Genomic DNA, 22,507 nt, shown 5'->3' with positions numbered 1-22,507 from the left:
TGCCACACTTTATTGTACATACATGTCTAAATATAATTTGAAACTGATTTGACGAGGATTTTACGCCTATATCTATGAAAGACATTGTGAATAAATGTATTTACTGCTTTTGCCAAATTTGAAACTTTTGTATCATTTCAAAGAAAACTCTTTTTATAGTAAATCGTAAAACAAAAAGGAGAAGGTAGGACCAAGTTTTCAGAAGCCATAGACACACATCGTTTGATAACCCCTACGCCAAATTATCTCTATCTCAAAATAAGCACCAGAATTTGGCGGTAAGATTTTCCAATATCTAATAAATATGCTTAAACAATAATTGTATTAAAAGTGAATTAAATTTTCCTAGTTCCTTTCGTTTTATTCAATCTTTAGAATGCCTCCCTTCTTCCTATGTCATAATATTGAATAGAAGTGATTGGGTATAATGACAAAAGGAGAAATAAAACAGACTGCCTTACCCAATAGTCAGCGCCAGTGTGTTGGTATTCAAAGTCCAAACACCTTGCAGGTAATGTTTATCTGCGTCAACACTTGATACAATTTATATACCTTTCATTTCGTGATCATCACCGACGCTGAATCCTGCGCAGAAAGCTGCGCACAACATTCGTATATACGCTGAATATTCATTAGTATTCTGATATCATGAGTGGCTTTATTTACATTTATTGTCTGTTTACAATGATATCTACTAATTGGGGTACTGGTAGTGTTATCAGCTACAAATATTATGGTCAATTCTTTCAGAGCTTCCAGAGTGGAAAACGTTGGGGTTTTTTTTTTTCGATAGTACTGCCATTGTTGTCTACGAAATTCAGAAGGAAAGTACACATTGAGAGAGAAAGAGAGCGAGAGAGAGAAAGGGGGAGAGAGATGACTTTCTTAATGACATTTTGATTCCTTTATTTTCATTTGACGATATTGCATGCAAGGTGAAGATAACGAACAGTGATCAATCTCATAACTCCTACAAGCAATACAAAATAGATAGTTGGACAAACACGGACCCCTGGACACACCAGAGGTGGGATCAGGTGTCTAGGAGGAGTAAGCATCCCCTGTTGACCGGTCACACCCGCCGTGAGCCCTATATCCTGATCAGGTAAACGGAGTTATCCGCAGTCAAAATATAACAACGTTCCTGCAAAAAGTGTTCCATGGTAATACAATTAATCAAGATTATTTAATGCATATCAAATAGTCCACAATTAATTAAGATTGAGTAACCCCGTTCGTAGTGTTTAGGAAATAAACCTGGTTTTATTTATCCCACCGTATAAACAATTAAGCCTAACGCGGAACGAGTTAACATTGTAGAATGTTATAGTTCGCAATCTTTATAAATAAATAAGAATTTATTAGAGGTATATAATTTTTAGTTCTGGGATTAACTTTCCTCCAGAAGGACTGGGAGAAGGTTTTTTAGATAGGTTTTAAGGAATTTTAGTCAAGTTTTTTCTTTCCAGCATAAGAGTTGTTGAAAAGATTGGCAAGTGACTACTGACTGAGACTGAATTGAGAGTACATTGTTGTTAATATTTGTTACCTTTGAGATGAAACATTAATAGATGTAAATGTTCAACTTAAGAATTGATTGTAATTTCTGGTCAGGAATGTAGATATTCCCACAAGAATTGCGAGAAATTCAGCTAACCTTTAAGTTGAGAATAATTATGAAGAAATGTGTTAATTTGGTGATTTCCTTTGAATCTTGGTTACAGTAAGCATTGTTTCAGAGTACGCAAGGGAGTGATATCTCCTTAGAGAGAGAGGCTTTCCCCTTGTGACTGCGGGGGTGCGGGTGGGATGACGAGAGAGAGAGAGAGAGAGGGGGGGGGGGTCTGCGTCGCCTACCCCGCAGGAGTGGTTACAATATTAAGTTCTCAGGATTCCGTTATTCCGTCACGATGCCACTCATCTATCCAGTTTGTCACTATGTTTTTCTCAATTATCTTTAAGCAAGATTACATTTTTCCTTGTCCAAGATGAAAAAAACCCACAAACGTCCCTCAGAGACCCTATAATTTCATTTGCCTGGCTTTCACAATCTGAAATTCTCCGTTTACTCCCTGGTTTATGAATTTTTCAGACTATCAATTTCAAGTATTCATCGTGCAAGAAAACAAATATAATTTGTTGTAGAGGACATTGTTCCAATGTCCGTGGTGGATTGGGGAGTGCGTTGGGATAGTTGATCACTAATTCTGCACCAAAACCGGATCTCCTCTCACCTGCTACTAAACCAGGGGCAGGTATATAATGTGTACCACTTAAATAGGTCAAGGGTCAATGGATATTCATAGAAAATAGTATTTTTTAAAAAATAAGTTGGTAAAGTTTATTTCGTGGGTCTCTCAGTTAGTTCATAGCTGGGATCACTTCCACCTCTGTACTAATGGAAAGGATGCTACAAGCTGGTGCATGTTTGACAACTGTAGGAGGGTCCACAGTTTGCTCCATACTTGCTCTTTGAACCAGGTAGCTCGCAGAAGACAGGTGAGATTCGCAGAGATATCTACCTCCTTAGAAAATGGTCATCCGTTCAGATCCGGGCACCTATGTCCACATAGTGTCTCCTGTATTGCCCCATACGTCGGTAGTAAAACTGCTACACTGGCAGCATCCCCAGTTCCCCATGAAAAATTGCATGCAACCCTTCCCATCATCCTGTTTCTGATTACAATTAATAAATCTTCAAACTTGTATCACTCTTGTTAATTCAGTTACTAAGCAGTCTATGCTGGATTACAGGGCAGAAAGCTAAGCTTTGACATACCTTCTGGGTTTATTCAACACCTTAGGTTAAGGTTAACTATTCAATTTAGGCAGTAAGTCAACTGTTCCACGGCTGGTTGTGTTGTATATTTACAGTGTAGTTTGTTATTTGTATCTGTTTACATCCTGTGTGCATTGTTTATATAAATAATTGCATGACAATTCCAACATAGAATCAATATATGAGAAGAATTTTAGTTACATATTAGATGTCGTTAATTTCCTTGAATGGACACAAAGAATAGCACAGTCCATAAAATTCGTATAGGTTTTGCTATACACCACTTTTTGTTTATATATATGTATATAATTACTTGTTTAGAAAATTAGATTCAGAAACGTCTACATATTTCTGATAACGATATCTGATAATGATAACTACACGTGTATATAACTAAATACAATTCATCAAAATTTAGTTTATTGGTAAATAATTTATACATACATGTATACCGTATGTATCGAATACTCTCTGTTTAAAGTACATGACATTGAACGCGTGATATCGTCTTTAGTATAGAGCGAGCTATTCCGGGTAGGTCATCGAGTTCAAACAAGTTTCCATAATGGAGAGGCTTTTAGTACAATATTTGCTAATCTTTTTTTAATGTCGACGATATGGGCTACATCTATCGCCATACGAAATTTAAAAGTTCCGAATAGCATACAATCATAACCTAGATAATTTAACTTATTATCGTCCGTCGTATACATTTGTATTTCCAGATCTGTAAAAATATGGACTGCGCAAAATTCCCATGGAAATTTCAGCTAATGAGGAAACCCAAAGCTTAAACTCTGGATTATATACCGCTTGTGGCGAATTTATGCACGTGTAAAATTTAAATCATAAAGGTGCAAATGTTAATGAGTTGCATCATGTAAATTCTCAGATCTTCCAGCAGTCTGTGTTCCTTTGTTAGCTGACCTGTTTTTATACTCATATGAAGCCGAGTTTATTCAAAAACTTCTACGTGAGATTAAAAAATATCTTGCTGTGGCCTTCAATGTGACATTTAGATATATCGACGACGTTTTATCTATCAACAATGATAATTTTCATTCATGTCAATTCGATATACATGTATTCCAGTGAACTCGAAATAAAAGACAACACAGAGTCATCCACTTCTGCTTCATACTTAGATATTTTATTGAACATAAATGTCAATAGCAAACTAACAACTCAACTTTATGATAAACGGGATGATTTCAGCTTCTCCATTGTCAACTTCCTACATTTATGTAGCAATATTCCATTATCACCTGCATATGGTGTTTATATCTCTCAACTGATTCGATACACAACAACTTGTTCGGTGTATGGTCAGTTTTTAAATCGAGGCAGACTACTGACAAACAAGTTGATGGTGCAGGGGTTTCAACAGTCTCGTTTAAAGTCAGCTTATCGAAAATTGTATGTTCGTTTTAACAATTTAGTTTGCCAAAACAACCTATCATTGAGTCAAATGCTGTCTGACTTGTTTCATACCGATTGTACGCCGTTCTTGGAACACTAATTTTGACAACGGATAAATCCGTTTACCTGATCAAGATATAGGGATCAAGGCGGGTTTGACCGGTCGACAGGGGATGCTTACTCCACCTAGGCTCCTGATCCCACCCCTGGTATATCCAGGGGTCTGTGTTTGCCTAACTCTCTATTTTGTATTGCTTATAGCAGTTATGAAATTGATCACTGTTCATTATCTTCACCTTCCATGAAACAAAAAATATTTGGGGCCATTTCATATAGCCATTTCACTTCATCCTGTTTGTGGTAATGATTACAGTAGAAATATTTTATCAGTGTTTTAAACATTGTATTATTCAATGAATAATATAGTGAAAATTAGTGCAGAAGTACTCTTGGCCCTTGAGTGTATTTTACATGTGGAATTTCATAACTCCTATGAAAATACAAAATTAAGAGTGTATAGGACAAATGCGGACCCCTGGACATACCAGGGGTTAGATCAGGTGCTTCATCCCCATTTGACTGGACACATCCGCTGTGAGCCCTACATCGTAATTGCTAAGACAAACTGAGTAATCGATAATCAAAACAGTGTTGTAGGCAGGACACTTCAGACAGCATTTCACCTAATTACAGGCTGTATTGGTAAATTAGATAGTTAAAACGACCTTAAGAGTTGCGAAATGCTGACTTTAAACGAAACTGTTGAACCCAAATATTCCTTATTGTTATGTTCTACTTGTACTTGCAAAACTAGGACAAAATTGTAACATACCAGAGTGTAACACTCCCATATAATTACAGTTCGGTAGGCACATGTAGATTTGCATGACATAACTTCCGGTTTATCTCGTTTAACTGACTTTTCCAACGCTCTTTGTCCAGAGTTCTCAGGAAACGTATTTAAGAAACGTGATTGGTTTTTTTTTTTTTTTTTAGAATAGGCATAGTAAGTAAATCAGCACCCAATAGGCGGAACCAAAGGGAATTAAAGGTTTGAACTACGTCAATTTGTCTGTCAGTTCGGCAAAACAGTTTTTCGCACATAATTTCGTTTTTCTCTAGCTGCAGAACTGTAGCTCTCCGAACTGTCAACATAATTTTTTCGGAGAGCTACAGTTCTGCAGCTAGTTTTTCTCCAGATATTAATTTCATATTTGGTCCATTGCTTTACCAGGGCAAGTTCCAGATCAAGTTTGAATTTTGTTCTGGTCCGTTTACTTTGTTCTGAGCTACGGCTCTTGGATTTAATATGAAATAGTGCAAATACTCAGTATTCCGTTCTGGAAATTGGTGTGAAACAATGTTCGTTAATAAGAAGATGCAACTTCATAACAGTAACATTTTTCTGTACATGTCGAGGATAACGAACAGTGATCAATATCATAAATCCCATAAGCAATATAAAATAGATAGTTGGGCAAACACGGACCCCTGGACACACCAGATGTGGGAACAGTTGCCACGGAGGAGCAAGCATCCCCCTTCGACAGGTCACACCCGCTGTGAGCCCTATGTCTTGATCAGGCAAACGGAATTATCCGTAATAAAAATCAGTGTGATAAGAACGGTCTAACAATCGGTATGAAACATGTCAGACAGCATTTGACCCAATGTGACCATTTGACCAAATAGTGCGTGTAAAACGAAGTAGAATGATGTGACACCTAGTGAATACACGTGTGTCAGTCAACACGTTATCTTCACTGTAATACTTATCAATTTATCATGCAATAGCTTTTCTGACTTCTTGAACATTGACACGGCCAGCAAATTATATATACTAGCAGAAAAAAGGAACTATGCTTTTTAGAATTTAGTATAATTTTTCTATATTTATTGTTTATATTTATAAAATCTAAACAATCGATAAAGGTGGTGTTTTTTAACAATATCGGATAGTACACGACTCAGATGCATGAACTTTTTCAGGGTTAGTGAACACATGTTGTTTATTGAAGTGTTCGTACGCACGAGTTCTACTGGCCAATACTGTTTGGAGTAAGAAGTGTAAAAGGTTTGTTTGGACACTATTCGTTAAGGAAAGCGCTTTGGTTTTGACAAAATTTACCTTCTGTCATGCCATGACTCAGCGAAAACCAACGTAATCGTGTTGTTGGGATGCTTCAAGCTGGAATGGCACAAAATATCGTAGCAAGACACTTTGGAGTTCATCGGAACACCATTCGGTCATTATGGAGACGTTTCCAACAATCTGGTAACACTCGGGATCGACCACATTCTGGGCATCCTCGTTAGACATCGTGCCGACAGGATAACCACATTAAACTTTTGCAACTGAGAAATCGTTTCCAGACAGCAAGTTTGACTGCTCGCAGCATTCCTGGACTTCGACCAATCAGTCCAAGAACTGTGCGTAATCGTCTGCGCGAGCACAACATCAGACCAAGACGTCCAGCGGTGCGCCCAATATTGCTTCAACGTCATCGTATCGCTAGACTAGCGTGGTGCTGACGACATCTGCGATTCAGAATACAGGACTGGGCCAAAATGCTGTTCACTGATGAATCCAGATTTCATTTGGGTAGCAGTGACGGCCGTTGTAGAGTGTATCGTCGCGTTGGGGAGCGGTACCAGGACGCTTGTGTTGTGCAACGTCGACAATTCGGTGGAGGTAGCGTTATGGTGTGGGGTGGAATAACAGCACGTGGAAGGACCCCTCTACAAATCCCTCAAGCATTTCTGAACACTTTAGTGGCATCAATAAGGTGCCGTTGTCAAGCATGCGTGAATGCAAATGGTGGTCACAAAGTTATTAACTTTGTTAATTGAAGTTCGACGTTAACATTAATGGATTATGAAATGTTGTAATGAATACATTTGTTAACAATATTACAAAACAAAAAAAATAAAAAAAATACAAAAACAAAAACAAAAAAGAGAATTTGCTCATTGCTATTTTTTTTTCCATATATTAAATACAGTGTAATGCAGTTTCTTTTTTCCGCTAGTATATAAATGAAAAATATATTTAAGTTACATCGAGTGAATCGATATATTACCAAGGACTGTACAATATAACCGCATTGGTACATATGTACAAGGCTTAGAGTGGGGATTTTGGCGGGGTTTCTAACTGTATATAGTGCATGGGTTAGTAAAACATGCATAATTAATTAGTATTCGGTAAAATCTATTGGTCCGCAGTATTATGAACTCAGACCACTGGTCAGTCAAACGTAAAGTTGAACTAAAAATAGAAATAACTACCACCTGTACAATACAAAACGTTCACACTGACTCTCGCATACTTGAAAAACTAGTTTGTATTCAATTGGCTATGCGCGCCATTATGAATACCGATATAATTACAGCGCATAGATATATTTTAAAGAAATTGTAACTGTGACATATTGTACCACATCAGTCTTTCCAAATCATATTTTGATATATAAGAAACATATATCTATTTGTTTCAATCATTTAATAGAAGTAAAATGCTCACAGAGAAGAACCCGTTTCATTTTTAATCGCCCTTCTTTCATCGTCCAAAATGAAACAGCAGGCGTCGTACTTGTGTTTTACTAAGCTTGGCGTACAGGTCTTTCATGGAAGGGTAGTGCATCGCCGGACATGACGCTGGTATCCGTGTGTACGAGGTCGGCCTTTTATTGGTCCTAGAGAGAATCTTGGACAGTGCACTCAAGTCGTGCTGTATGGACAATACTTTCTTTCGCTTGTCATACGAATTCACAGTGTTGGATGACGTGATCGGCCTTTCTATTCCGTCCGCGATGACCGTGTGATACCGGGGAATGTCCATCTCTTCAGCCTCAAAATGACCAGTACATACGGCGAAGAGAGAAGTAAGGACAACAAGCAGGATACTCATTCTCGATAATCTAAAAGTATATGCAAATTAACTCAACAGGGCGGGGTGAAAAATACATTGAAGTATATACAAAATAACTCAGCAGGACGGGGTGAGACATAAAATATCTCAACAGGGTGGGTGAGATATACATTGAAGTATATATAAAATATCTCAACAGTACATACGGCGAAGAGAGAAGTAAGGACAACAAGCAGGATACTCATCCTCGATACTCTAAAAGTATATGCAAATTAATTCAACAGGGCGGGGTGAGAAATACATTGAAGTATATACAAAATAACTCAGCAGGGCGGGGTGAGACATAAAATATCTCAACAGGGCGGGTGAGATATACATTAAAGTATATATAAAATATCTCAACAGGGCGGAGTGAGGCATACATTGAAGTATATGCAAAATAACTCAACAGGGCGGGATGAAACATATATCAATGTATATACAAAATAACTCAACAGGACGGGGTGAAACATATATCAATGTATATACAAAATAACTCAACAGGGCGGGGTGAAACATACATTGATGTATATACAAAATAACTCAACAGGGCGGGTGAGATATACATTGAAGTATATATAAAATATCTCAACAGGGCGGGGTGAAACATACATTAAAGATGTACCACATGACTACGTGAGTCCAACATTTAGATTTCACTGTAAAACTGAATTCTGGAGATATATAGTTTCTGCTTTCATTTTGTGATCATGTCTTTCAATCCTTGTAACGTTAGATTTTTAAAGGCTATAAAAAATTTACCAATTTGTTATTAAAATTTTCCAATCTCTTATCATAATCTCGGTTGAGATTCGGCTAGATCCGGTCGAAGTTGAAAGTAAATTTCCAGACGTGAATTATGAAGGATTGCGCCGAGATTCGGAGAAGGCGTCAGTCCAAATATTCAGCCAAGCCGAATCTCAACCGAGATTAGGCTTATACAGGGTGTCCCAAAACATGCGTTACACTTTATCATAGTAATTAGCTAGATTATCAAAACTTTACACAATATGAGACGAAAGAAAGGGACGATTAGATATGAACAAGACGTCCGAGCCATTCTTTCTATTCATTATTAACTACTTTTTAAGAAAATAACAATTTAGAAAGATGCGCGAGGCATTCCTTTAATAATAATAAGCAAAAATAAATTTAAAACAAGAACCCCAAAATAACGATGACCAATCGCATCATTTGTCCTAATGGCAACCTTACCGTTAAGGCAGCATACAGGTAAGGAACGAGTCTAGGATTTTACGATGAGATTGATCACTGTCCAGGATCTTCATCTTTTTCCATACGTACCTTCTCTGTGCTTGTATATTTGAGTCTGAAGACATATCTGCTTGTAACCTCTTTTAACATGAATAGAATGAATCGCTCGAGTCACTTATAACTATTCCCCGATACCTGAGTGGGTGACGAAGACCCGCATTATCTCACGTGTTCTATCTGTTGTACAGGTGAGATTTTAATTATCACTACCCGATACACGGGAATGAGGATGGGTCGGCTTTTCATAAGGATAGGTATGTGTTTTATTGAAAAAATATGATATATATCACACGTTGTGTTTGATGTTCATGTCTTCTATTATACATTATTAATCCAATATATTAAAACATATTTAAGATACAATAGACTTGTTATATGTTACCAAAGCTGTATCTCGTGTTCATCATTTTGCTGTGAAAATCTGTCTTCCGACGCTAGCCTTGGAGGTATTCGATCCGCATCCTTAAAAAGATAGATTTTATGATGTGACCCAGAGTTGATGCAACCCATAATTGATATAAAAGGTTTAATTTACATGTAAATAAAAGCAGTTAGAGTAGCTGCATGATGTAAAGAAAATAGTCGTATATTGCAAGATGGTGAGACGACGCTAATTACAGCTGTCGGATCGAAACGTTTATGACAACTTATATATTGTGGATATCTGAACATGAGGATATTGACCTCCAAAATTATCAAAAGTTCATTTTTGCACGTAAGACAGGTACAGGTGGAGGTATCGCAGAAGAATGTATTATTTGGTTTAGATTTCAGATCGGTAAAGTTGGCTACTAGTAACCAGCTACTAGTAACTGGCTACTTAAAAAAAGAAAAGTTGGCTACTAGTAGCCAGCTACTTGAACCAGGAAAAGTTAGCTACTCGGAGCCAGCTTCTACAAAATATAAAAGTTATAATTACTGATAGCTCGCTACCAGATAACGGTTAATGAGTTTTAAAATTATTATCTATCAGATTTATTTCTAAAGAGGACGAGGAGTCGTATGAAATTTCATGCTCAATTATCCCCAATTACATAACGTTGCAATGCAAAATACGAATAAACTTTTTTAATTGAGTGTTTACTTTAAAAGTGATACAGATTGAATTCAGACCTTCAATCATTTGATATACCATCCATTTTGAGATATCTGCTACTTTTACAATTTGATTCGAGTTACCCTGAAATTTCAACATCAGTGTGAATACCGTAAGAAACTTTATGTTTGACTTTATGTTTGTATTAGATATCTTACGAATTTACGACTATACATATAGCAAGAAGTGATAGATGGTGTTTTGGTACGCCACGAATTTTCAGATATCGCTCTTTAGGAAATCAGTTACTTATACATTTTGATTATCGGTACAATGAAATTTCAAGATCCGTGTGAATACCTTAAGGAACTCCGTGTTTATCTCATATATTTAACTAACTTCCAACGATAAGTATGGCGAGTAGTGATATTGTGTATCGTGATATGTCATCAATTTTCAGATATCATGCTTAAGGAAATCAGCTACATATACCTTTTGATGGCAGGTAAACTGAAATTTTAAGTTTTTCGAAAATATCTTAAGGAACTCTGAGTTTGTATTAGATATCTGACTAATTTACAATTATCAAAGTGAAGAATAGTGATATTAGGTATCTTGACATGCTATGAATTTCCAGATATCACGCTTAAGGAAGTCAGCTACTTATACCTTTTGATTGCAGGTAACCTGAAATTTCAAGTTTTTCACAAATATCTCCTTGTTTGTATTAGATATCTGACTAATTTACAACTATCCATGTAAAGTGGAGTGGTATTAAGTATCTTGATATGCCATCAATTTTCAGATATCACCCTTAAGGAAGTCAGCTACTTATACCTTTTGATTGCAGGTAACATGAAATTTCAAGTTTTCTACCATTATTTAAGGAACTCCTTGTTTGTATTAGATATCTGACTAATTTACAATTATCAAAGTGAAGAAGAGTGATATTAGGTATATTGATATGCCATAAATCTCCATATATCATGCTTAATGAAGTCAGCTACTTGTACCTTTTGATTCCTGGTATCCTGAAATTTCAAGTTTTTCATAAATATCTTAAAGAACTCTGTGCTTGTATTAGATATCTGACTAGTTTACAACTATCCATGTGAAGTGGAGTGGTACTAGGTATCTTGATATGCCATTAATTTTTAGATATCACGCTTAAGGAAGTCAGCTACTTATACCTTTTGATTTCAGGTAATCTGAAAATTAAAGTTTTTAGAAAATATTTTAAGGAGCTCCGTCTTTGTTTTATATATCTGATTAATTTACCAATGCACATATGACAAAATCTGATATTAGGTATCTTGATATGCCATGAATTTTCAGATATCACCCTTAAGGAAGTCAGCTACTTATACCTTTTAATTCCAGGTAACCTGAAATTTCAAGTTTTTCATAAATATCTTAAAGAACTCCTTGTTTGTATTAGATATCTGACTAATTTACAACTACCCATATGAAGTGGAATGGTATTAGGTATCTTGATATGCCATGAATTTTCAGATATCACCCTTAAGGAAGTCAGCTACTTATACCTTTTGATTTCAGGTAAACTGAGATTTCAAGTGTTTAGTAAATATTTTAAGGATTTTCCGTTTTTTGTTTTAGATATCTGATTAATTTACCAATGCACATACAGTGTATGACAAGGAGTTATATTAGGTATCTTGATATGCCTTCAATTTTCAGATATCACGCTTAAGGAAGTCAGCTACTTATACCTTTTGATTCCAGGTAACATAAGGTCACATGGATAGTTGTAAATTAGTCAGATATTTAATACAAACAAGGATATCCTTAAGATATTTATGAAAAACTTGAAATTTCAGGTTGTCGGGAGTCAAAAGCTATAAGTAGCTGACTTCCTTACTCGTGATATCTGAAAATTGATGGCATATTAAGTTACTTAATATCACACCTTGTTATATGTGAGATGGTAAATGAATGATATATTTATTACAAACGCAGAGTTCCTTAAGATATGTACGGAAAACTTAGATTACTAGGAATGAAAAGGTATATGTAGCTGACTTTGTTAAGGGCGATATCTGAACATTGATGGCATATCAAGATGCCTAATAGCACATCTTGTCATATGTGGATTGAGAAATTAATCAGATATCTAAAACAAACACGGAGTTCCTTAAAATATTTGATAAAACTTGAAATTTCAGTTTACCTGCAATCAAAAGGTATAAGTAGCTAACTTCCCTAATCATGATATCTAAAAATTGATGGTATATGAAGACACCTAATATCAATCTTCTTCACTTTGATAATTGTAAATTAGTCAGATATCTAATACAAACTCAGAGTTCCTTAAAATATTGGTAGAAAACTTGAAATTTCATGTTACCTGCAATCAAAAGGTATAAGTAGCTAACTTCCTTAAGGGTGATATCTGAAAACTGATGGTATATCAAGACACCTAATATCAGTCTTCTTCACGTGGATAATTGTAAATTAGTCATATATTTAGTACAAACACAGAGTTCCTTGAGATATTTATGAAAAACTTGAAATTTCGGGTTATCTGTAATTAAAAGGTAAAAGTAGCTGACTTCCTTAAGGGTGATATCTGAAAATTCATGGCATATCAAGATACCTAATACTACTCCACTTCACATGGATAGTTGTAAATTAGTCAGACATCTAATACAAACAAGGAGTTCTTTAAGATATTTATGAAAAACTTGAAATTTCAGGTTACCTGCAATCAAAAGGTATAAGTAGCTGACTTCCTTAAGCGTGATATCTAAAAATTAATGGCATATCAATATACTTAATACCACTCCACTTCACATGGATAGTTGTAAACTAATCAGGTATCTAATACAAGCACAGAGTTCTTTAAGATATTTATGAAAAACTTGAAATTTCAGGATACCAGGAATCAAAAGGTATAAGTAGCTGACTTCCTTAAGCGTGATATCTGGAAATTTATGGCATGTCAAGATACCTAATATCACTCTTCTTCACTTTGATGATTGTGAATTAGTCAGATATCTAATACAAACTCAGAGTTCCTTAAAATATTTTCGAAAAACTTAAAATTTCAGTTTACCTGCCATCAAAAGGTATATGTAGCTGACTTCCTTAAGCGTGATATCTGAAAATTGATGACATATCACGATACACAATATCACTACTCGCCATACGTATCGTTGGAAGTTAGTTAAATATATGAGATAAACACGGAGTTCCTTAAGGTATTCACACGGATCTTGAAATTTCATTGTACCGATAATCAAAATGTATAAGTAACTGATTTCCCAAAGAGCGATATCTGAAAATTCGTGGCGTACCAAAACACCATCTATCACTTCTTGCCATATGTATAGTCGTAAATTCGTCAGATATCTAATACAAACATAAAGTCAAACATAAAGTTTCTTACGGTATTCACACTTATATTGAAATTTCAGGGTAACTCGAATCAAATTGTAAAAGTAGCAGATATCTCAAAATGGATAGTATATCAAAATGATTGAAGGTCTGAATTCAATCTGTATCACTTTTAAAGTAAACACTCAGTTGAAAAAGTTTGTTCGTATTTTGCATTGCAACGTTATGTAATTGGGGATAATTGAGCATGAAATTTCATACGACTCCTCGTCCTCTTTAGAAATAAATCTGATAGATAATAATTTTAAAACTCATTAACCGTTATCTGGTAGCGAGCTATCAGTAATTATAACTTTTATATTTTGTAGTAGCTGGCTACGAGTAGCAAACTTTTCTTACTTTTAGTAGCTGGCTACTAGTAGCTAACTTTTCCTGGTTCAAGTAGCTGGCTACTAGTAGCCAATTTTTCTCTTTTTAAGTAGCCAGTTACTAGTAGCTGGTTACTAGTAGCCAACTTTACCGATCTTCAAATTTCACGAAAAATTAGTTAATAAGGATGCATTCTTTGCATTTTGTTACCTGCCACCTGAAAATAGTGTTTTTTATGATAGAGGTAGTGACGAGATCAATTTGTTTCAAAGCTTAGAAGACTCTATTGTTGATTTTAAATCTAATGGAAGGGTCATTATTACAGGTGATTTAAATGCCCGAACTGGCACTAGAGGCGATTATATAGAGCATGACGAGGTAAGTGATGAAGTTGTGAACCTACTCATAGGGTTTGATTATGATTTTGATTTTAACCACGGGCACTGGAAGTTAATGTAAATATATAGTATGTGCATGTATAAAAAAGGAAGGGTAGGACACTCTTTTTGAGGCAAATTCGGGTTTGGATTATTGTGGGCGTTTCTCAAACGGCCTGACGCGATGAATCGTTCACATATACCTTACTTTCAATATATGTTCGGTTTTGTTTCGCTTCAATGCCGTTCATTCGAAGAAAAAGATGTTTTTACCTCCAAGTGTCTAAGAATTTCGCTAGACTGTCTTACTTCCGGTTTAATCGCATATACCATTTCTACTAAAATCGTTTAATTCTATTTTTATGTCGGGTTACTTTCCTGAATCTTGGTCTAAAGGTTGTATAGTTTCAGTTTATAAAAAAGGGGACCAAGATGACACAAATAATTACAGGGGAATCACTATAGTAAGTTGCCTTGGGAAACTTTTTACATCAGTTTTAAATAAACGACTTCTGAATTGGGATAAAAAGTACAATATTATAACAGATGCACAATTTGGTTTCAGGGCAGGGAATTCAACAATCGATGCTATTTTTGCTCTTCAAACACTAATAAATAAAACTTTGAAAAAACGTGGAAGAAGACTATATTGTTGTTTCATAGATTATCGTAAAGCTTTTGATTTAATAGATAGATCTAGACTATGGTGCAAACTGATAAGACAAAGTATTGACGGAAAATTGTTGAAAATTATACAGTCTTTATATAAAAATCTAAAATCCTGTGTAAAGCACAATGGTTTGCTATCGGTATACTTTGAAAATAGGATCGGGATTTTCCAGGGTGAGCTATTGTCACCTATATTGTACAGTTTATATGTGAATGATTGTGAAATGCATTTTATTAGAGAGCACTGTTCATTTGTTGAATTGGATATGTTAAACTTGTTTTTATTAATGTACGCTGATGATATGGTTCTGTTTGCTGAGAGTCCTGAGTCCCTACGACGTACTATGTTCGACACTTTACACGTTTATAACAATGAATGGAAATTAACTTTAAATGTCGATAAAACTAAAATAATGATCTTCAGAAACGGAGGTAAAATAAGAGGTAATGAAACATTTTTCTACAATGGGAGGGAGCTTGAGGCGGTTGATAAATTAATTATCTAGGAATATTATTTAATTATAATGGAAAGTTTAACATTACACAAAAACATGTAGCAGATCAAGGGAGGAAAGCGTTTTTTGCAATTTAACAGTAAACTAAGGAAATACCAATTTAACATTAAAAGTAAGTGTTCTGTTTTTGATACATATGTAAACAGTATTCTAAATTACGGATGTGAAGTTTGGGGTTTTCATAAAGCAAAAGATGTTGAAAAATTACATGCATTATTCTGTAAAAACGTTTTAGGGGTAAAGAAAAGTGCGTGCAATAGCTTAGTGTATTATGAATTAGGAAGATTTTCCCCGCATATCATTAGAAAATCAAGAATCCTTAAATATTGGATAAAATTAAAGAATTCAGGTAATTGTATTTTGCGATCGTGTTTAGAAGACAGAGAAAATTTAATGATCCTTGGGTTAATGACATACGAACTGAATTAAATCGCTTAGGTCTTGGATACATTTTTAGTGAAAGTATTATTGATAAACCTACGCAAAAAATATTAGAGCAAAGATTTTTTGATTTATATAAGCAAGAAATGTTTTCTGCAATTAGAAAGTCATCACGAGGGGAATACTATCAATATATAGCAGGCAATTTTGGATTACAGTATTATTTATCTAAATCAATGAGTGAAATACATAGAAAAACTATAACTAGATTCAGACTATCCTCTCACAATCTTAATATAAAATCAGGTCGGTACAAAAATGAACTTAGGAACAATAGAATATGTACATTGTGTGATTTAAAAGACGTAGAGGATGAGTTTCACTTTATTTTGAAATGTCCAAAATACCAAAAAATACGCAATTTATATATCAAAAAGTATTATTTTAGACGTCCAAGCGTTTTCAAATTAATTCAATTATTTAGTGTACAAAATGTGAAAGAATTACGAAACTTAGGAAAAGTTTTATTCCTAGCAGAGAAAATAAGAAATGATAATTCATAATTGTAATTACACCCCATTTCTTTTTCTCATTTAACACAATTTTTTTCTTCTATTTTTATTTTCATACAACTCTCACGCAATCACCTATATTACAAATATTATCTTTTATACTTATATGTATGTGTATGCTGATCTATAGCTCTGATTATGTGTATGTTGTTCACCATATATTTCATTATGTATAAAATTGTATATCTGATGTACCAGATGGCACAAAGAAATAAACTGAACTGAACTTAACTGAACTTATACTGACGTATGAAACATTGATTAAGCATCATAAGCTGAAGTTTCATTTTTTTTAAAAATCTAAAGGAAAACGGTTTTTTTTTTAAAAAAAATAATGTATATATAGATAGTGTTATGATAACGCACATAACGAATATCTAGTAAACTATATATTGTGAACGTCTGAGTACTAGTAACTCCAAGACCTTCTCTAGTGTGTGTATAATGCCGGTGCTTTAATGGCAGTTTGTACACAACATACCTCAATAACGTTTTACTTGTGCGTAACGTTTATTTAACCGAAGTAGAACGTGTGAAAAATATGTTGGGGTACCCATTGACAAGTAAATGACATCAGAATGTATAAAGAACGACGGCTCTTTTCACAGGCTCTCGACTTTTCAGATGAAAGGTGAGGATAACGAACAGTGATCAATCTCATTCCTCCTATAAGGAATACAAATGAACAGTTGGGAAAACACGGGCCCCTGGATATACCAGAGGTGGGATCAGGTGCCTAGGAGGACTAAGCATCCCCGTCGACCGGTCACACTCGCCGTAAGCCCTATTTCTTGATCAGGTAAACAGAGTAATCCGTAATGTGTCTAGAACGGCTTAAAAATGGGTATGAAACACGTCAGACAGCATTTGACCCAATGATAGGTTGTGTTGGCAAACTAGATTATTAATCAGGCTGTTGAAACCCCTGTAAAATCAACTTGTTTGTCAGTACTTAGCTTGTATAGAAATGTATAATAAAAAATATCTTGAATAGTTTGTTTACATGAAGCTATTTCTTTATTATACATATTTAAAACATCGAGTACCCGTGGCTCTCATTATAGAGTAACTTCTCAAGCTTCCGATTTCAAAATAGTGGTGTACAGATATCCTTCATTTTTCATCCATATCAAATTTCTCTAATGTAGTATTTCTTCTTAGTAAATACGAGGGCGTCGAGTCAATAAGTAACCAGCCTAACTTATTTTCGGTTGAGATCCATTTCTTCTATTTCGATGTAATTGTCCTCTAGTGTGATGCACTTAGTCCAACGATGTTCAAATGCCATCAGTCAAGAACTGAAAAAATCAGGGTCCTTTCCATTGACCCACTCCTCAGCTGCCGTCACGACTTCTTCGTCAGACTGGAAATGACGTCCATGGGTATCCTTTTTCAAGTTTGGGAATAGGAAGAAGTCACTAGGAGCAAGGTCAGGCAAATAGACAGTGTGGTATTAATTTATACCCGTTTCGCCTTACACCATCCATTGCAACTTTGCAAGTGTGGACTTTCGCGTTGTCCTGTTGCAGCAAAACACCTTTAGAGAGCTTACCTCGGCGTTTTTCACGGATGGCGGTTCTCAGCTGGTCTAGCAAGTTTGTATAGTACACTTCAGTTATTGTACTTCTCTTGGGTAAAAAGTCCTACATAAGAACGCCTTTTGCGTCCCAAAATACTGTGGTCATCACCTTGCCAGCAGATGGTTGTGTCTTGAACTTCTTTGGCCGCGGGGACCCAGGCCCTACCCACTGACGACTCTGAGGTTTATTCCCTGGCTCATAATAATGAACCCAATTCTCCTCTACAGTCACCAGACGCAAACGAAAATTATCTTTTGACCTAAAACGCTTCTACTGGCGCTGCATATTGATGGTCTGGTTGCCATTTGCTCATCGCTAAGGGATTTGGGGACCCAACGGGCTGTTAGCTTGCGCTTACCTAAACGAACATGTAAGATTGTTGAAACGCTACCGCGATGTCTGTGCTATTTCTTCCACCTGAATTCACCTATTAGAGTATACCAGATCCCGAACTTTCTTACACATTTCTTCGTCGGTGGCATCCAGTGGGCGTCTATGTGTTTGCATCACTAGCTATGTATGACATTCAATATCTTATTAAAGAATGACTCGGTACACGTGCAATTTTGTACCCAGATATAAAACATATATTGAAATAAGGCATGAAAATCGTGACCGTCTCGGTCAATCGGAAACGGGATCGGCTGGTTGCTTATTGACACACCCTCCTACCAAACTCACTATGTAGTGACATGTATCTATGATTTCAGCAAGTAGTCGACAATTTAACTTAAAAACTCATCGCACCTAAAACAAATCGCAACTAAATGAATGTTGTATTCTTTTTCTTATAATTTAATAACTCTTCCATAAATTTGTTTAAAAAAAATTGATCGAGCCATTTCTGCAAAATTCTAGATGATATTGTGACATTTTTAAAGAAAAAAAAAAAAAAGAAAATTCAAGAACATTTCCGTTTTATCCACAAATATCGAAACACCAAAAGCAATTGATATTGATATCCAGGTCACCAAATGCATGTACTCAAAGAATTTTTACACTTTCTTGCTTATCGTGTACCGGTAACCAATATGGTGTGCTAATTAGTGAAGTTTCGTCTGTACAAAACAATTGAAAAACCCATGCGTATTTGAAAAAAAATCCGGATTATATTTTGATCTTTCAATATGTATCGACTTCATTTCAAGTTATGCAAAATATGGGAATCACATACACATGTATACTCCTCCCTCAGGCATGAACATGTAGGTCTATATGTAGGTAAAGTGTTTATATTAAATACGATATAAAAGTTTCAGACTCACTTCATCCTCGCTGCTTGATGCGTCCTCCATCATTGCAAATTGTTCCTTCCAAACTTTATCATTATTTAAAAAATATTCAATAAATAAGTCGTAACAAAAAAGTCGTAACAAAAAAGAAATGACAAATAAGTCGTAACAAAAAAGAAATAACAAATAAGTCGTAAGAGGTCACATAAAATGGCCCACCAGGGGCTCCGTAGAATGATGAAATACAGGAAGAATGATGAAATACAGGAAAAATGATGAAATACAGGAAAAATGATGAAATACAAGAACAATGATGAAATGCAGGAAGAATGATTTTTTTCATGAATTTTTGTTTTTGTTTATTAAATTCATTCACTTATTAGCCAAAATATTAAATATTGATAGTTGCTACCCCCACCCACCTCCTTTGCTCCAAAGCCCATGATCTAATCCTTGTAAGGTTGTCATGAGCATATGAAAATGAATCTCACGTAAGCAGAGACTTTACATTAATTCTTTGTGTTTGGATTTGGAAATTCATTGTTGTGGTATGATATTCAAAATGTCAAAATCCCCTACGAGTGTCTTGAAATTGCATCATTTTGTACTTCATTTCTAAATCATTTTCTGGGAGAGGACCCCATACCCCGCTCAACTTATTACTTTAGACGGTAAATAAAATACACGTAACTCTGTTTGGTAAAGTTGGTGAATAAGCCGCTGTTTAAAATAGATCATTAATCTGGCCGGGAATATTTTATCTGACCTAAACCCTGCTGAAAATAAATAATTGGTCCTGTTAAAATTTGCACCCCCCCCCCCAAAAAAAAAAACCCACGCATGTTCATCCCCAATGCTTTAATCTCCCTTTTTTGGAACATGGTCCCTGACACTGGAATTTTGCAACAGTTTATACCTTCACTTTGGAAAACTTTGGAAAAGCCACGAACAACCTAAATCTACTTTGCTTTTGAAATTATGATTGTGAATCTTGGTACATATGTAATTAAATTTTTCATCAAAGTTATTATTGGTTTTTTCTGTAAATTTTATCGTATTGGAAGTATTGAATTGTGGCATAAGTATTGCAATACGTATCGTATCGTGAAGGGGGCGTATGCTTTTTGAACTCAGCCCTAGCCCCAAACTCCCCTGCCTATTTAAAAATTTAGGGATTCCACATTTTAAAAAAAAACCCCACACTAACTCTGTGTGCCTAAGTGGTTCATGTCAGAACCCGATTGAATCATCATGGTTTATGACTGAATTTTCTCGTAGATTTGAGATAATTTTCTCGTAATTACGAGATATGTTCTCGTAACTTTGAGATGATTGTTTCGTGATTACGAGATATGTTCTCGTAACTTTGAGATGATTGTTTCGTGATTACGAGATATGTTCTCGTAACTTTGAGATGATTGTTTCGTGATTACGAGATAGTGGAATGTGAATTTATTCTGTAGATACGTTAGTTTACAACCCCAAAATGAATCCAGAGTACATCATGGTGTAATTTAATTAACCCTCGGGCGGATCTAGTGTATAGTGTAGGTTACATTTGAACCTGGATTATTAGGGTATCATTTTATTCACAAATCTTTTATTTTTTAAAATCGTGTTAATCGTTAGAGAGATGCATTGGGCTTGTAAAGCGTTTACAATCTACAGTATTCGTCGCTCACGAAAATCTTCTCGCGAATCGATTTACAAAATGTATAAGTGTCGACCTCTGGAAAACATATCAAGAAGATACCGATAGTGTCAACACCTGCTAAACAAACTTTTTTTTTAAATGACAAAAAATGAAAACTAAAATTATGTTTTATAAGTAAAATTAATAAGATTTAGCGAATGGAATGTTATTCATTCATTCTCATGATTTCTCATTTAAGTTCAATATTAAACAGTGAGGGAAATTTATAGAGAGTTGCAATATGTATATAGGAAGGTGTAATATTTGTACATACATATACAAATATGTATTTCAATTGTTTTAAAAGCATCATATAGAAAGTTTACAAGTCCATTATTTTTAAAAAAGTATTTTGAATTTGTACTTCTCACAACCAAACTATAAGCTTAAAAAAGCTATCTGTATATATATATCAACCCATGTATCCATATTTTTCCATTCGTATTATTGTTGATATTCTTTTGTTTGCGTGGAGTGGGACGAGGTTCTATTTGTTTTCCTAAGGAGCTCTTGAATTCATTGAAAAATAATCCATTTTCAATATTTCAGAAGTGCTTTTGAATTATATCAATTCTTGTAAACTGTAAATCTGAATGCGATTTCTATTCAAAATGTATTAATATTGCATCGCATTACCATCTTCACAAGTCAAGGGTTATTGATTCGTTACCTTGCACTAACTTAGTGACTTAGTGCGAGGTAACGAATCAATAACCCTTGGCTTGTGAAGAAGTCGCATTACTCAATTCAAGTTCGGGTTCGAGATTTATTTATTTTTCGAACTTCTCTTCTTTTATATATGCTTCCTACAAGTGCGTGGTTCCGAAAACGTAAATCATTGGAAACATCCAGATTGTTTACAAATGGCGGAAAGGGAAAGACGATTACCGAGTGTCTAAATAGAGGTGACGAATTAATGCATAAAGCAAACATTATTATTTATCGACATTGAACAATGTAGGGGAATCCGTGGAAGTCTTATTTTGATGCATGATGTCTCTTGTTTCTAAACATTTTTTTAACGTAATGTTTATTATCAACTGGAGGAATCGATACAATTATCTTACGAAAGGCATTGCAATAAATCCATCTTATAAGGCACGCTGCTCGGAATAGCATATCAAATTAGGCGATTCATTGGTACTTTCTCACATTGTTAGCATTTGAAACTTTTCAAATGTTTGATTTGCACACATCATGGCTAATATTTTCGATTTGTAGATTTTATAAAACTAATACAATATGTGACATGCTCAGAAATTTATACAAGAGAAGACAACAAGCATCAGAAAACATTCAATATATTTCAAAATGAATGTGGAACTTTTCTTAAATGCTATGCTTCT

The 22,507-nt window shown here is 35.0% G+C and overlaps 1 protein-coding gene and 1 long non-coding RNA gene across 9 annotated transcripts in view; one reads left to right on the top strand and one right to left on the bottom strand.

Annotated features, from left to right (window-relative positions):
- The window catches only part of LOC125647533 (uncharacterized), a 143,913-nt gene that overhangs the window by 89,140 nt on the left and 32,266 nt on the right, over nucleotides 1-22,507 (top strand). For 2 of the 8 annotated variants that reach the window (XM_056142303.1, XM_056142300.1), the window contains exon 1: nucleotides 21,985-22,066. The exons of 5 other annotated variants lie outside the window; for them this stretch is intronic. The gene's annotated coding sequence lies outside the window, so the exon portion shown is untranslated. Of the gene's footprint in view, nucleotides 1-9,114; nucleotides 9,638-21,984; nucleotides 22,067-22,507 lie in introns of those variants that run through there. One more of the 8 variants, XM_056142301.1, reaches the window with a different exon arrangement.
- On the bottom strand, nucleotides 7,692-20,268 carry LOC125647537 (uncharacterized). Its single transcript, XR_007359994.2, has 3 exons — nucleotides 19,502-20,268; nucleotides 9,766-9,845; nucleotides 7,692-8,118 (listed from the first exon to the last, which is right to left on the bottom strand). It is a non-coding gene; the product is annotated as an uncharacterized LOC125647537 (long non-coding RNA).

Source organism: Ostrea edulis, chromosome 6 (genome assembly GCF_947568905.1).
Source record: "Ostrea edulis chromosome 6, xbOstEdul1.1, whole genome shotgun sequence".
Lineage (NCBI taxonomy): Eukaryota > Metazoa > Mollusca > Bivalvia > Ostreida > Ostreidae > Ostrea > Ostrea edulis.
This window is presented reverse-complemented; position numbering and strand designations above follow the sequence as displayed.